The sequence below is a fragment of the Oryctolagus cuniculus genome, chromosome 1 (assembly GCF_964237555.1).
Source record: "Oryctolagus cuniculus chromosome 1, mOryCun1.1, whole genome shotgun sequence".
Classification (NCBI taxonomy): domain Eukaryota; kingdom Metazoa; phylum Chordata; class Mammalia; order Lagomorpha; family Leporidae; genus Oryctolagus; species Oryctolagus cuniculus.
This window is the reverse complement of record NC_091432.1, coordinates 182,982,376-182,994,682: the sequence shown is the minus strand read 5'-3', so window position 1 is coordinate 182,994,682 and position 12,307 is coordinate 182,982,376. Positions and strand designations below refer to the sequence as shown.

The 12,307-nt window shown below is 36.7% G+C and overlaps 1 long non-coding RNA gene across 1 annotated transcript in view; it reads left to right on the top strand.

Annotated features, from left to right (window-relative positions):
* The window catches only part of LOC103347653 (uncharacterized), a 246,099-nt gene extending 234,100 nt beyond the window's left edge, over positions 1-11,999 (top strand). Inside the window, exons 2-4 of the long non-coding RNA XR_516228.4 lie at positions 2,558-2,630; positions 10,211-10,285; positions 11,226-11,999. This is a non-coding gene — a long non-coding RNA (uncharacterized lncRNA). The remainder of the gene's footprint in view (positions 1-2,557; positions 2,631-10,210; positions 10,286-11,225) is intronic.
* Positions 12,000-12,307: the final 308 nt, after the last annotated feature.

The following is a 12,307-nucleotide window of genomic DNA, read 5'->3' as shown; positions in this document are numbered from 1 at the left end:
TTTTTTTCCGTAATGGCTCTGGCTAAATCATCCAGGAATATATTGAATAGAATGGTGACAGTGGGAATCCTTGTCTGGTTCCAGATATTAGTGGGAATGTTTCCAACTTTTCCCCATTGAATTGGATGCTGACAGTGGGTTTCTTATAAATTGCCTTGAATGCCTTGTGGAATGTTCCTCCTATACTCAATGTGCTCAAGGGTTTCATCATAAAAGGAGGTTATATTTTATCAAATGCTTTCTCTGGATCTATTGAAATAATCATAATTTTTGTTATTCATTTTGTTAAAGTGATGTATCATATTTATGGATTTGCATATGTTGAACCATCCCTGCATACCAGGGATAAGTCCCACTTTATCTTCTGGAATGATCTTTCTGATGTGTTGTTTAACTTAATTAGCTAGTATTTTGTTGAAGATTTTTATGTCTATGTTAATGGGCTCTGTGTTTAAATGGCAAGGATATGAGTCTTAGTAAGAGCATGTGTGCCCTGTGCAATAAGGCCATGTCAATTTCTTAAACATGCACAGAAGGAATCAAGAGCACTGTGTTAGTGCTTAATTGATAAGGTTGAAAAATTGAATTTTCTCTGGTTTGTGAGGCAAAAACACCAAAATTTGTGAAATTATAGTTTTATGCTGGACATTATTGATTTTATTGGCATATAAATCTAAATACCAATACCAATACCAATCTTATAATTTGTTTTCTGAGACACAAGTACTGATTATAGTATGGTGTAGTGGGCAGACCTTCAAAGAGAATTCTTGGGACCTGAATTTTTTTTAACTTTTATTTAATAAATATAAATTTCCATAGTACAACTTTTGGGTTATAGCGGCTTTCCCCCCCATAACCTCCCTCCCACCCACAACCATCCCATCTCCCATTTCCTCTCCATCCCATTCACATCAAGATTCATTTTCAATTATCTTTATATACAGAAGATCAATTTAGAATATATTAAGAAAAGATTCCAACAATTTGCCCACACAGAAACACAAAGTATAAAGTACTATTTGAGTACTAGTTATCGCGTTAATTCACATAGTACAACACATTAAGGACAGAGATCCTACATGGGGAGTAAGTGCACAATGACTACCATTTTTGATTTAACAATTGAAACTCTTATTTATGATATCAGTAATCACCCTAGGCTCTTGTCATGAGCTGCCAAGGCTATGGAAGCCTCTTGAGTTCGTCAACTTCGATCTTATTTAGACAAGGCCATAGTCAAAGTGGAAGTTCTCTTCTCCCTTCAGAGAAAGGTACTTCCTTCTTTGATGGGGCCTGGATTTTGATGTTAGGCCTCTGCTGCTTTTTTCATAATTCTAGAAAGCTCAATTTCAACTTATTTTCTAAGATTCCTAATCTGTGAAATACAATTGTTTCATCCACAAGGACATGTGTATATCACATTTGTATTCTATTAGTTTTCTAAACATATACTTGTATGCTATATGCATATAGAAAATTAATTTCCTCAATTAGACTTTCTATAACTCCTAAAATTATGAGAATTTTGGTTTACAAACATAAGACGTTATGGAGAAATTAGAATGGGTGAATTCCCAGTACTCATATATCTACTCCATTCCAAGATTCCCCAAACTCTCATCTATTGCACTGTTGTTTTGATATGAGATGACTCTTCATGATGAGGGTGAACCAGTTTTGATGGTATGTAGTAATGATGGAAATGAATGGAAACTTGGAACCCTGTACTTCTAATGGCTACAATTCCAACTGCTCAGTGAATGCTTGTTGGCCAGGACGTGTGTTTGTCCAGACACTATGAAAGTATTCTCTTCACATTTCTTAGAAAGCATAAAGTAATAGCTAATTTGTTTTGTTCTGAGGATCTATTTACAACTTCTTAAAGAGTTGCTATGAATCATTCATATATTGTTCTTAGATTTTCCTCATGATTTTACATAACGCAGAATCTTTTAGAATCAGGCCATTGTAAATGGATTTCCATGGAAGTCTGCCTTTCTGTGTTATTTTTTGCAAAGAACTAGATACTTTAACAGTTAGCAGGAATACTGTGTGGGGCCAAATCATACTGCCTTTACAACTTGCATATGCTGCATGTGGGTTTTTTTGGTTTATTTATAGACTCAATCAAGTGTACAGGACGACTCCTGAAAATATCTCAAAACACGCCAACATTAGGCAAGCTGAAATAGTGATCAATCAAACACTTGTGTAACTGCTACACAGTACATTGACAGAATCTTAGTGATTATCTGAGGATGAAGAGTAAAATTAGTACATTTATTCAGTTTTGAAGTCTGATTTAAGGTAGATCTTTCAGTGTAGAATCTTTATTAGCACTGAGTAAGGATCATGAAATAATGGTTTACAATTGATGAACAAAAGGCAAAGATTTAGAGCCAAGGAGTTTAAAGAGTCTTGGAGAGTAAGCAGTTGTTTCAGTTGTTTGATGGTATCTGTCCAAAAATAATAAAATTTAATATTCTTTTAAATGATCTTAAAAGGAAGCTTTTGAAATAAGCAATAAAATTATTTGCTACTTTTATCTTCCTAGGTAAGATTTTCCTGGAGGAATGAAGTCATGCTGATGAAGACAGTGACATAATCAAGTCACATCACCCTGGACAGTAAGTTTTATAGATAAGCAGGGAATCAGATGGTTTTGATTTTCAAAACAAATTTTTAAAAGATTTATTAGTTTATTTGAAAGGCAAAGTTACAGAGAAAGAGAGAGAGAGAGCAAGAGAGAGAAAGAGAGATATCTTTATCTACTGGTTCACTTACCAAATGGCCACAAAAGCTGAGGTAGGCCAATACAAAACCTGGAGCCAGGAGCTTCTTGTGGGTTTTCCACATGGGTGCAGGAGTCTAAGCACTTGGGCTATCCTTTACTGCTGTTACCAGGCCTTCAGTTAGGAGCTGGATTTGATGTGGAACAGCCCATATGGGATGCCAGTGCTGCAGGTTATCTACTACACCATGGTGCCATCCCCCAAAACAAATATTTTTTGAACACATACTAAGAAGTGATGGGAAATAAAGGTGAAGAAAAGGAGCATGATACTGATTATACCAGTGGAGACATTCAGACAAAGAGTTGATTATTTAAAAACTTCAACCACATAAAACAATATGAATAAACTGCATAAGTTAAAAAAAAGGAAGAACAAAAATAATTTTTTTCTATACACATAAAACATTCAGGTAACTGAACTGTATTTAGGGGTATATACATAGCTAGTAAAAACACAAAGGAACAAAATGAAATTCTTACCCTAGAAAACAGAAAAAGGACTACTTTAGAAAGAAGAGATGATTGTCTTCTGGGAGGGATGCACAAATGATTGGGAGATGCCAGCTCTGTTGTATTTCTTAACCTGCATTGTGATTACACAAATATTTGCTTTAAGACAATTTTCTAAACTATACATGTAAATTTACCAACTTTTATCTTTGCAAATTCATATTTCACAATAAGATTTTTTTGTTTTTTTGTTTTTAAAGATTTTATTTATTTATTTGACAGGTAGAGTTACAGACAGTGTGTGAGAGAGAAACAGAGAGAAAGGTCTTCCTTCCATTAGTTCACTCCCAAAATGGCCACAACAGCTGGAGCTGTGCCAATCCGAAGCCAGGAGCCAGGAGCCAGGAGCCAGGAGCCAAGAGCTTCCTCTTGGTCTCCCATGCGGGTGCAGGGTCTCAGGGACCTGGGCCATCCTCCGCTGCTATCCCAGGACATAGCAGAGAGCTAGACGGGAAGAGAAGCAGCCAGGACTAGAACCAGTGCCCATATGAGATGCCAGCACAGCAAGCAGAGGATCAACCTACTGAACCACCACGCCAGCCCCAAGACATTGCTAAAATAACCAATTAGAGTATGGTATTGTTTGAGTACTAAGACAAGAAAAGTAACAAAAGACCAATTAAAACTACAGCAGGGCCGGCAGCGTGGCTCACTTGGTTAATCCTCCGCCTGTGGCGCTGGCATGCCATGTGGGTGCCGGGTTCTAGTCCGGCTGCCCCTCTTCCAGTCCAGCTCTCTACTGTGGCCTGGAAGGGCAGTGGAGGATGGCCCAAGTGCTTGGGCCCCTGCACCCGCATGGGAGGCCAGGAAGAAGCACCTGGCTCCTAGCTTCAGATTGGCGCAGAGCCGGCCGTGGCGGCCGTTTGGGGAGTGAACCAACTGAAGGAAGACCTTTCTCTCTGTTTCTCTCTCTCACTGTCTATAACTCTACCTGTCAAATAAAAAAAAAATTAAAAAAAAAACTATAGCAGTATTTTATGGCAGATTTAAAATCAATGTAGAAGGCAAGAATTTATATTTGGTTATTTTTTTTTAAAACCTAATGAATGAAATAATTTTGTACATACTAAAGTATCTCTTACTAGGTTTAAGAAAGCGTGTAGAGTTGAATTTGCATAATTTTCATGTATACATGACATGACTCCACTGAGTTCCTTGATATAGTCCAGGAAAGAGATGATGATAATCCTGGTTAAGTACTATCAGTGAAGTTTGAAAGAGATAAATCTTTATTAAAAGTATTTAGCCATTTAACCAAACAGATTTTGGTGATTGTATCAATGCATGAGAAGAAAAAAACCAAGGATAATAGGATTACCAATGTACATATACATATGCTCATACATTGCCGGACTAGGAAAACAATCAAATGGTTTTTGAAGGTGAAAAGATGGTGAGGCTAGTTTGGGATATTTTAAGTTTGAAGTGCTCTTGAAATAGCCAGTGGACATCCAGAAAGCTGTTTTATTTATAGGTTTGAAGCTTCAGTGAGAGCCATCAGAATGGTGATGATCACTGAAATTAGGAGAATGGGTAAAGCCTTGAGAAGATGGGCAGATTGACAATCTAATCAGCTCAATTTCAGTATTTTCTCTTATTAATATGGGAAAGAGCAGTGGCTAATTCTGCATCCTCTCAGCTCCATTTTGGACAGAGAGGTGAAACAGATCCTTTATATTTCAAGGTCAGAACACTTCAGGACAATACCATTTAGCACCTCCCGCCTACTTTCTACCATGACCAACGCCTAGGTGTTACTACTGAATCAGTGTACTTCAGTTTATGGTGATATAAGCACATCCTAAACATATTTTTTGAGAGAGTCTTACCATGAATATGAGCAATTCTTCAGGAAGCAAGAAGAATGAAGAATTTTTCAGGGAGACATAAGGATTAAGGAGGGGGAGAGTTAGTATGTGACAAGTCTCTCCTTAGTCCAGAGAGTTGTGTTGAGACATCAAAGTGATCACTCATAGTAACTCCTGAGACCACTCCCATATTCCTGAAGTTTTAGCATAAGTGTAAAGATACCCCAATTGTGACATAAATGTATAGAAATGTCAAAGTCCTGGCACATGAATTCACTGTCATTGGCTTTTGTTCAGCAGACCTCAAATTGGTTTGAACTTAACAACTATTCCTTGATTTGTATTCTCTGATTTCCATACCTTTGCTGTTAAGAGTTTTTTTTGCTTCTGGACTCCCTCCCACAAAAACAATTTTAGGACTCTCTTTTGGTCACCTTAGCATTGTTAAGAGGCATTCCCAACACTTGTCCCAAACATGTACATACTTTAGACAAATATGTTTGAAGTCTAATTTAATCACATCCTTCTCTGCTCTGTTGCTCAAATGATCAAAATCACCAACATAACCAACAAGAACCTGTATGGTCTGATCAATGGATACCACACAGGTTCATCTTCTGTGATGGTCCCTTTCTGTGTTCCAGCTCACTGATGACTTCTTTATTTCTTCAAATATACCAAACATTTCTTACAAATAGGTATCTGCGGCTGGCGCTGCAGCCCAATAGGCTAATCCTCCACCTGTGGCTCTGGCACACTGGGTTCTAGTCACCGTCGGGGCGCCGGATTCTGTCCCGGTTGCTCCTCTTCCAGTCCAGCTCTCTGCTGTGGCCCAGGAGTGCAGTGGAGGATGGCCCAGGTCCTTGGGCCCTACACCCTCATGGGAGACCAGGAGAAGCACCTGGCTCCTGGCTTCGGATCAGCGTGGTGCGCTGGCCACAGCAGCCACTGGGGGTGAATCAACAGCAAAGGAAGACCTTTCTCTCTGTCTCTCACACTGTCCACTCTGCCTGTCAAAAACAAAACAAAACCTATAGTTCTTTCTTCACTGCTTAGTAATGGATTTATGGTGAGAGAGAGAAAAAAAAAACAAATAGGTATCTGCTTGGAGTTTTTCCTGTTTCTGAAGTATTTTTCACTCTTTAATTCCCTGTTAACATCTATTTTTTAATTCATAATGCCTATATTAGAAACTTCTTCAAAGACTTCCTTGAATCCTCAGACTAAGTCAAACTGAACTCTCCTAGCCTCTTATACTGGTCCCTAAGAACACCTAACAATTAATTTGATACTTATGTGTGGGATTCCCTGATAAGGCTTGTATCCCTTGTCAGAGGAGGGTAGGAACTCAGTTCACCTTTACTCAGCTCACCATTGTAACTTCAGTGTCCAGCACAGGTCAGAGCATGTACTAACTGGATATTATCAAGCACTTGATGGGAGAAGGAAGAGGGAGGAGGGAGCAAACTTTGCAAATGATGTTAATGGTAGCATTTAGTTTGTCTCTAGGGTTGGTTTAAAGTAAACACTCTCATTAGGATTTAGGTACCCATTTTAACATACTGAGTTAAGAGAATATTTAAATCTGATAATTCTTCAAGAGAAGTTGAATCTTCTTGATTGGGGACTTATCATTATAAAGTGATCCAAAGAAAGGTGCTAATGTAGCTTTGTAATATATTGTTTTCACATGACTTTTATGAAGTAGGTCTTTTCAGAATCAAAATAAAGCAAATTTTAAGTCACTGGGACTACAGTGTCATCAAAAGGAATTGATCATCACAAATTTTCCTCTGCTATATTCTTCCTATTTAGCTGACCTAAACATATCTTCTTCCTATTTCAGGGTTTTGCTTTGTTGTTTTAAAGTAATGGATTTTCTGTTAAGCAGCTCATTAAGATGAAGTTTTTGCTTCACAGACATTTCAGAACCGTTAGGACCATCTCTAGTTTTTAAAAATGGTCAAATGACATTCAGTTTGGTAATACAATTGTAACATGACATTCTTTACCACATTATTAGAAAGATCTTAGGTTATTACCAAGATATGTGCTATCCACCTTCCTTTTTGGGTATCTGTTTTGTTATCACTTTAAATATGCAGTAAAGTTTTAAGAATAATGTGAAGAACTCCTACATACTCTATTCAGATTCAACATTTGTTTAAATTTTGTCCCATTTTATTTATCATTCTCTGTCTTTCATGTGTCTGTTGACAGTAAATTGGAGATATAATGTCCTTCACTCTGAACACTGTGTAGGAAAGTTATTCTGCAGAATGTCCCTCAATTTAGGTTTGTCTATGTCCTTACAATCCACAGATTGCATTTTGACAGTGATAGCAAAATGATACCTGCATTTTAGTAGGTGTGTCCTTATCTATTTTTGTGACTTAAAATTGAGAATTATCCTAATCTTTATGGCCTGCTCCGATATTGAATTATATTATTTATCCAGTTCCTCAGTTATTGAGTCAAACTATTTTTATCTGAAATACAACCAATAACCAAAAATAAAGTGAAAAAGGGCATCTGTGCCACCAAAATCATGGTTATATCATATTGAGTAATGTTATTATATCAGAGGTACCCTGACACTCAGTTTAGGCCAATAAAAAATCTTACTGAAGAATTTACATTAATAACTTCTGCATCTTGGCAGGTCTTGGCTTAAGGCCAGAACAAGCCATCCTGGGTTAAAATGTGAATTCTAATGGTCACTCTACAAAGTGAATTTAAGGAGGTTACATGTCTCAGAAAAGCCTACACTTGAAGATTTATTTATCAAAGTCATTTTAAGTAATACTATATAGCAGAAACTAAGACCTCTTCAAATAGCTTCAAGTTATAGAATTCCCATTCACAGATAACCTAAGTAAGAACATTAGCAAAATCTAGGGGCTAGGGAAGATTCCAACTTATACCAGAAACTCCTCCCTTAGCTATGCTGGGTGTTTACATTGAAAAAATTGTAATAAAAATAAGTTGAATATTGATACCAAAAATTTGGTATCAAAACTCATTATAGTTCACTTAAATAGCTTTGTACATGTTAGCTGTATAGAAAATAGGACAACTTTTTGAGTGTTATTTCAGTAACCTCTCAGTTTTGCCATAATGTCAGGAACTGAAGAATTCTTTGAGAGCCATCTGGGCGAAGTCACCTCCACCAAACCATTGCAATCAAGAGCCTGGATGGCTAGAATAGGCTGACATGGGAATAGCAGCACTTAAAACTGACAGGGTTAACAAAGATAAAGGTAGAAAAATACTTGAATTCTATAAGCAACAAATCATGTTTCAGTCTAAGTATGTCCCAAATACTGTGTCCTTAATTTCAGCAGTGCTACTCTTAGAGAAAACTCTTTCAGTCTGCTTTTTTCTGCCTTGCTAAGCTACACTTTAGAAGAATTCTAAAGTGTCTGTGTATTACTCCTGGTAGATGCCCTCTTGGGGCCTTAGCACCTTTTTATTCTAATGAGTCATCTGGTTTCCAAACTTAGAAGCAATACTTTGGAGTGGAGTGTCAAAGGTAGCCCTGTAACATAAACAACAAAGAGATTACTTGGTAGCAAGGGAAGAGAAAGAAAAACTTTAAAAACCAGACATAAAAAAGGCTAACATGGCCTTCATAAAATAAGAGTACCAAGTATTCTTACCTTCCCAAGGGCATTGCCTTATTATAGCTCCAAACTGTCTCTGGCATTTGATATGAATCTTCTGATTCATCAAGAATTCAAATTACATTTAGAATATCATTTAATGGTTCTCTGAGATTCTTTTTGAAAGTATTAACAGTGCAAATTATAACTAAATGTTTAAGTAGGTAGAGCAATATGTGACATATTTGGCACATTTAAAATTTAAAATTTAGTTTCTAAGACCAATTAAAACAATAGTGGTTGGTGTTTAATAAAGGAAAAACCTTCAATATATGAAAAATACAGCCATCTAGAACAAAGTGTTTCCTATGACCTTCAAACTGTAGGCATTTGCTTGTATTTGCCTTTATTATTGATATGTTTTAGGTAAAAGTGTTAACTGGCCTGGAATTACATGAATAATTTCTTCAATGTCTTATTTTCCTTGGCATGTGAGAAACCAGTTTTCTCCAAACAATTAGGCTTTGAGGTCATAATTTCAACTGACTCCAGTCAAACCTGTTGTCTTGGAGTAAGAGTTTAATAAGCTTTTAGAAACCTTGACACTCAAAACCACTGCCTCAATCATTTTCCTATGGAAGAAAGACAGGGTGTGTGGGCTACTTCATTTCTAAAAGAATATTTTTTTTACAAAGGATTCTCTCCTAGGAGTCCTTTTAAAGCTGAGCAACTTTCCTCAACTAAAATAGCGTTTAATTAATACCCATGTTCTATAAATTTTTTATGCTTCCACTTTGCAAAGCAGGATAAAAATGTCACAAAGCTGGGATGTGCAGATGGACAGAATTCTCTTAAAGTAGGTCCTTAAAAAGTGGAATATGGATATAGACACAGAGTGAGACAGTCAAGTGTCAAAAGAAATCTGTCGGCTTTTCAGCAGTTGAATAATTCAGAGGATGTGCATTAAGCCAACTTCTTAATTTCCCGTTTCCCCCCTTTCTAATTCTTTCCTTTTCATCTGTGATCTTTCTTCTTTCTCCCTCAAAGCTATTTGTTGCAGAGATGCCCTGGAAAGCAGGTGGTCTTCCTTATATGACAGCATCTGCTCTCAGAATGAGAGGCTAAAGATCTAAAGGCAAAGGAAATGAAACCCTCAGTCCTATAAATGTTGTCTTAAAAATAGCCTTGTTTGTGATTATTTTTTGTTGAATCAACTGGAACATTTTTATTGTTCACAATAAAACAAATTATCTAAAGGCAATGATCCTCCTCCTCCTTTTATATTTCTGATACTAGGGTTTGTTTCTTCCCAATCATTTTCTGGATCAGGTTTCTTCCCTATGATTTTACAAATGGTGTGGGTGGCTGCAAACCCTCTGAAGATTTTTCTTAAGCCATTTGTTAATAATATCCTCTCAGCATTGACTTCAGCCTTTATAGTTGTGATTGTTAGTGAAGCTTCAAGGTCATGGTGCATTTTTTTTTTCTTCTAGCCCTAGAGGAGAAAAGAATTCCCAGGAGGACTTTTGACTGGCTTATTATCATCCAGAAACAAGAAATCAGACAGCGTAAGTGAGAAGGCTGAACTTTTTCTTTTTTTAAAAACAATTTAAACCTGAATGGAAAGTGTTGTATAATACACAGAACAAGCGCTCAGTGCTCATATGGGCCTGAATTTAAATCCCTGCTCTTCTACTTACTAAATCGGTAACACTGGTCACTCAAGATTTTAGGCCTTAGCTCTTACCTCTGTAGATCTACAGGTATAATGTATGATGTTACCTAATTCTACAGGTAGGAAACATTTTTGAACCTCAGTCTGTAAGGTAGGTATAACAACCATACCTCAGTTTTGGGAAGTACTTAAAACAAACAAACAAACAAACAAACAAAAAAAAAAAAACCACAAAAAACACCTAACAGTATTTGTCACATGGGGCCTTCAGAAACACAGCTTCCTAGGATGATCACTTCTCCTTTCCCTTTCTACTCTATGCAAGCCATGTAAACATTCATATGTATTTACATTCTAGTGGGACTGGCATTCTTATTGTACCCTCTGCCTTTTATAGGGAAATCTGGATGACATGGAAACCTGTCTAAGCCTGTCATGCTGTTGCAGCAAAATTTCATTCACAAATGAGATCCTTTGTGTAGCCCAGAAGGCCTCCAGGGCAGGCCTACCTGAGACCTCACTCTTGGCAGCCTGTGCACAGAGAGGAAGTGGGGAGACCCAGTTTGGCACAAGGCACTTCCTTTTTGGAACCCTGCCCAATATGGTCTTTTCTGAATTTTCCTACAGCTATGAAATATGATAGCGAGCTCCTAGGATTCACTGTTTTAGGGCCATGTGATAAGTGTTTCTGGCCCTCACATGTCTCCAACAGCTCATCGGTAGGATACTGTTTTTGCAATAACTGAAATTGGCAGTAATAGAAGTTGTTTGCCAACATTTTGTTCTTTCTTCTTACCTCCACCTGTCCTCTCTCTCCTCCTTTTCTCTTCCAGGTTGTTATTCCTTCCCTGCCTCAGGCTGGCTGGCAGGCACATCAACAGTCATCACAGTGAAGTTCTCTCAATGGGCTCTTTGGGTTCATCGAACAATTCCTCAAAGTACATCTTCATGGAATGTATATTTAGTGTGCCTTTTATTCTCTTTAGTCTGCTGGCTCTTCCTGATTTCTACTTTTGGTTTCAGTGCCAGGTACTCGAGATGTCAGTTAACCAAAAAAGATATATTCCGACTAAAGACTTAACATAGAATAACACCCAGGGCAGTAAAGCACAGTTGTCAGATTAATCAATTGCACTTCTGTGTCCATTTCTAATGGGGAGAACACAGTATCAGATGGCTGATTTTAAAAGAATATAATTAAGTGCTACAATAAAAGTAATCACAGCAGACTATATGAGTAAAGAACAGCTGGATCTTTATTTTTCTGTAGTCAAACTTTTTGTTTTTCTTCAAAAATTTTAAAAACATTTGTACAGCTATATCAGGCTATAATTTATGTAATATGAGTACAAATCAATGATTTTAATGACTTACAAAGATGTGCAGCCATCATGTAATTTGATTTTAGATTTTATTCATTACCCCCACCCACACATATTTGTAATTGGTCCATATTCACACACCTTTGCCCCAGAAACCATTGATCTACTTTCTGTCTCTATAAAATTGTATTTTTGTATGTTTAATATAAATGGAATTATGTAGTATGTAGTCTGTGGATCTGGTTTTAAATTTACAATAAACATTTGAGATTCATTTATATTTTAGCATGTATCAGTATTTTAGTTTCTTTTTTTACTTTAATACATATTTATATTTATTTATAGTGCAATTTTCTTGCACATTTTAGAGATTAGATAGCTAAATAGATGGCACTGTGTTTCATTTGCAAAACGTGTCATCATCAAACCAATATACAAATGTGGGATGGAGTAATGTAAGTGCTTTATTATTTTAAGAGCTAACATTCAAAGAATAAATATTTTAGGATATTAATCTAAAATACACATACATAGAGATATAGAAATGGAAAACAAGCAAAATGAACATTGTAACAAATTTCCTCATTTAGTTG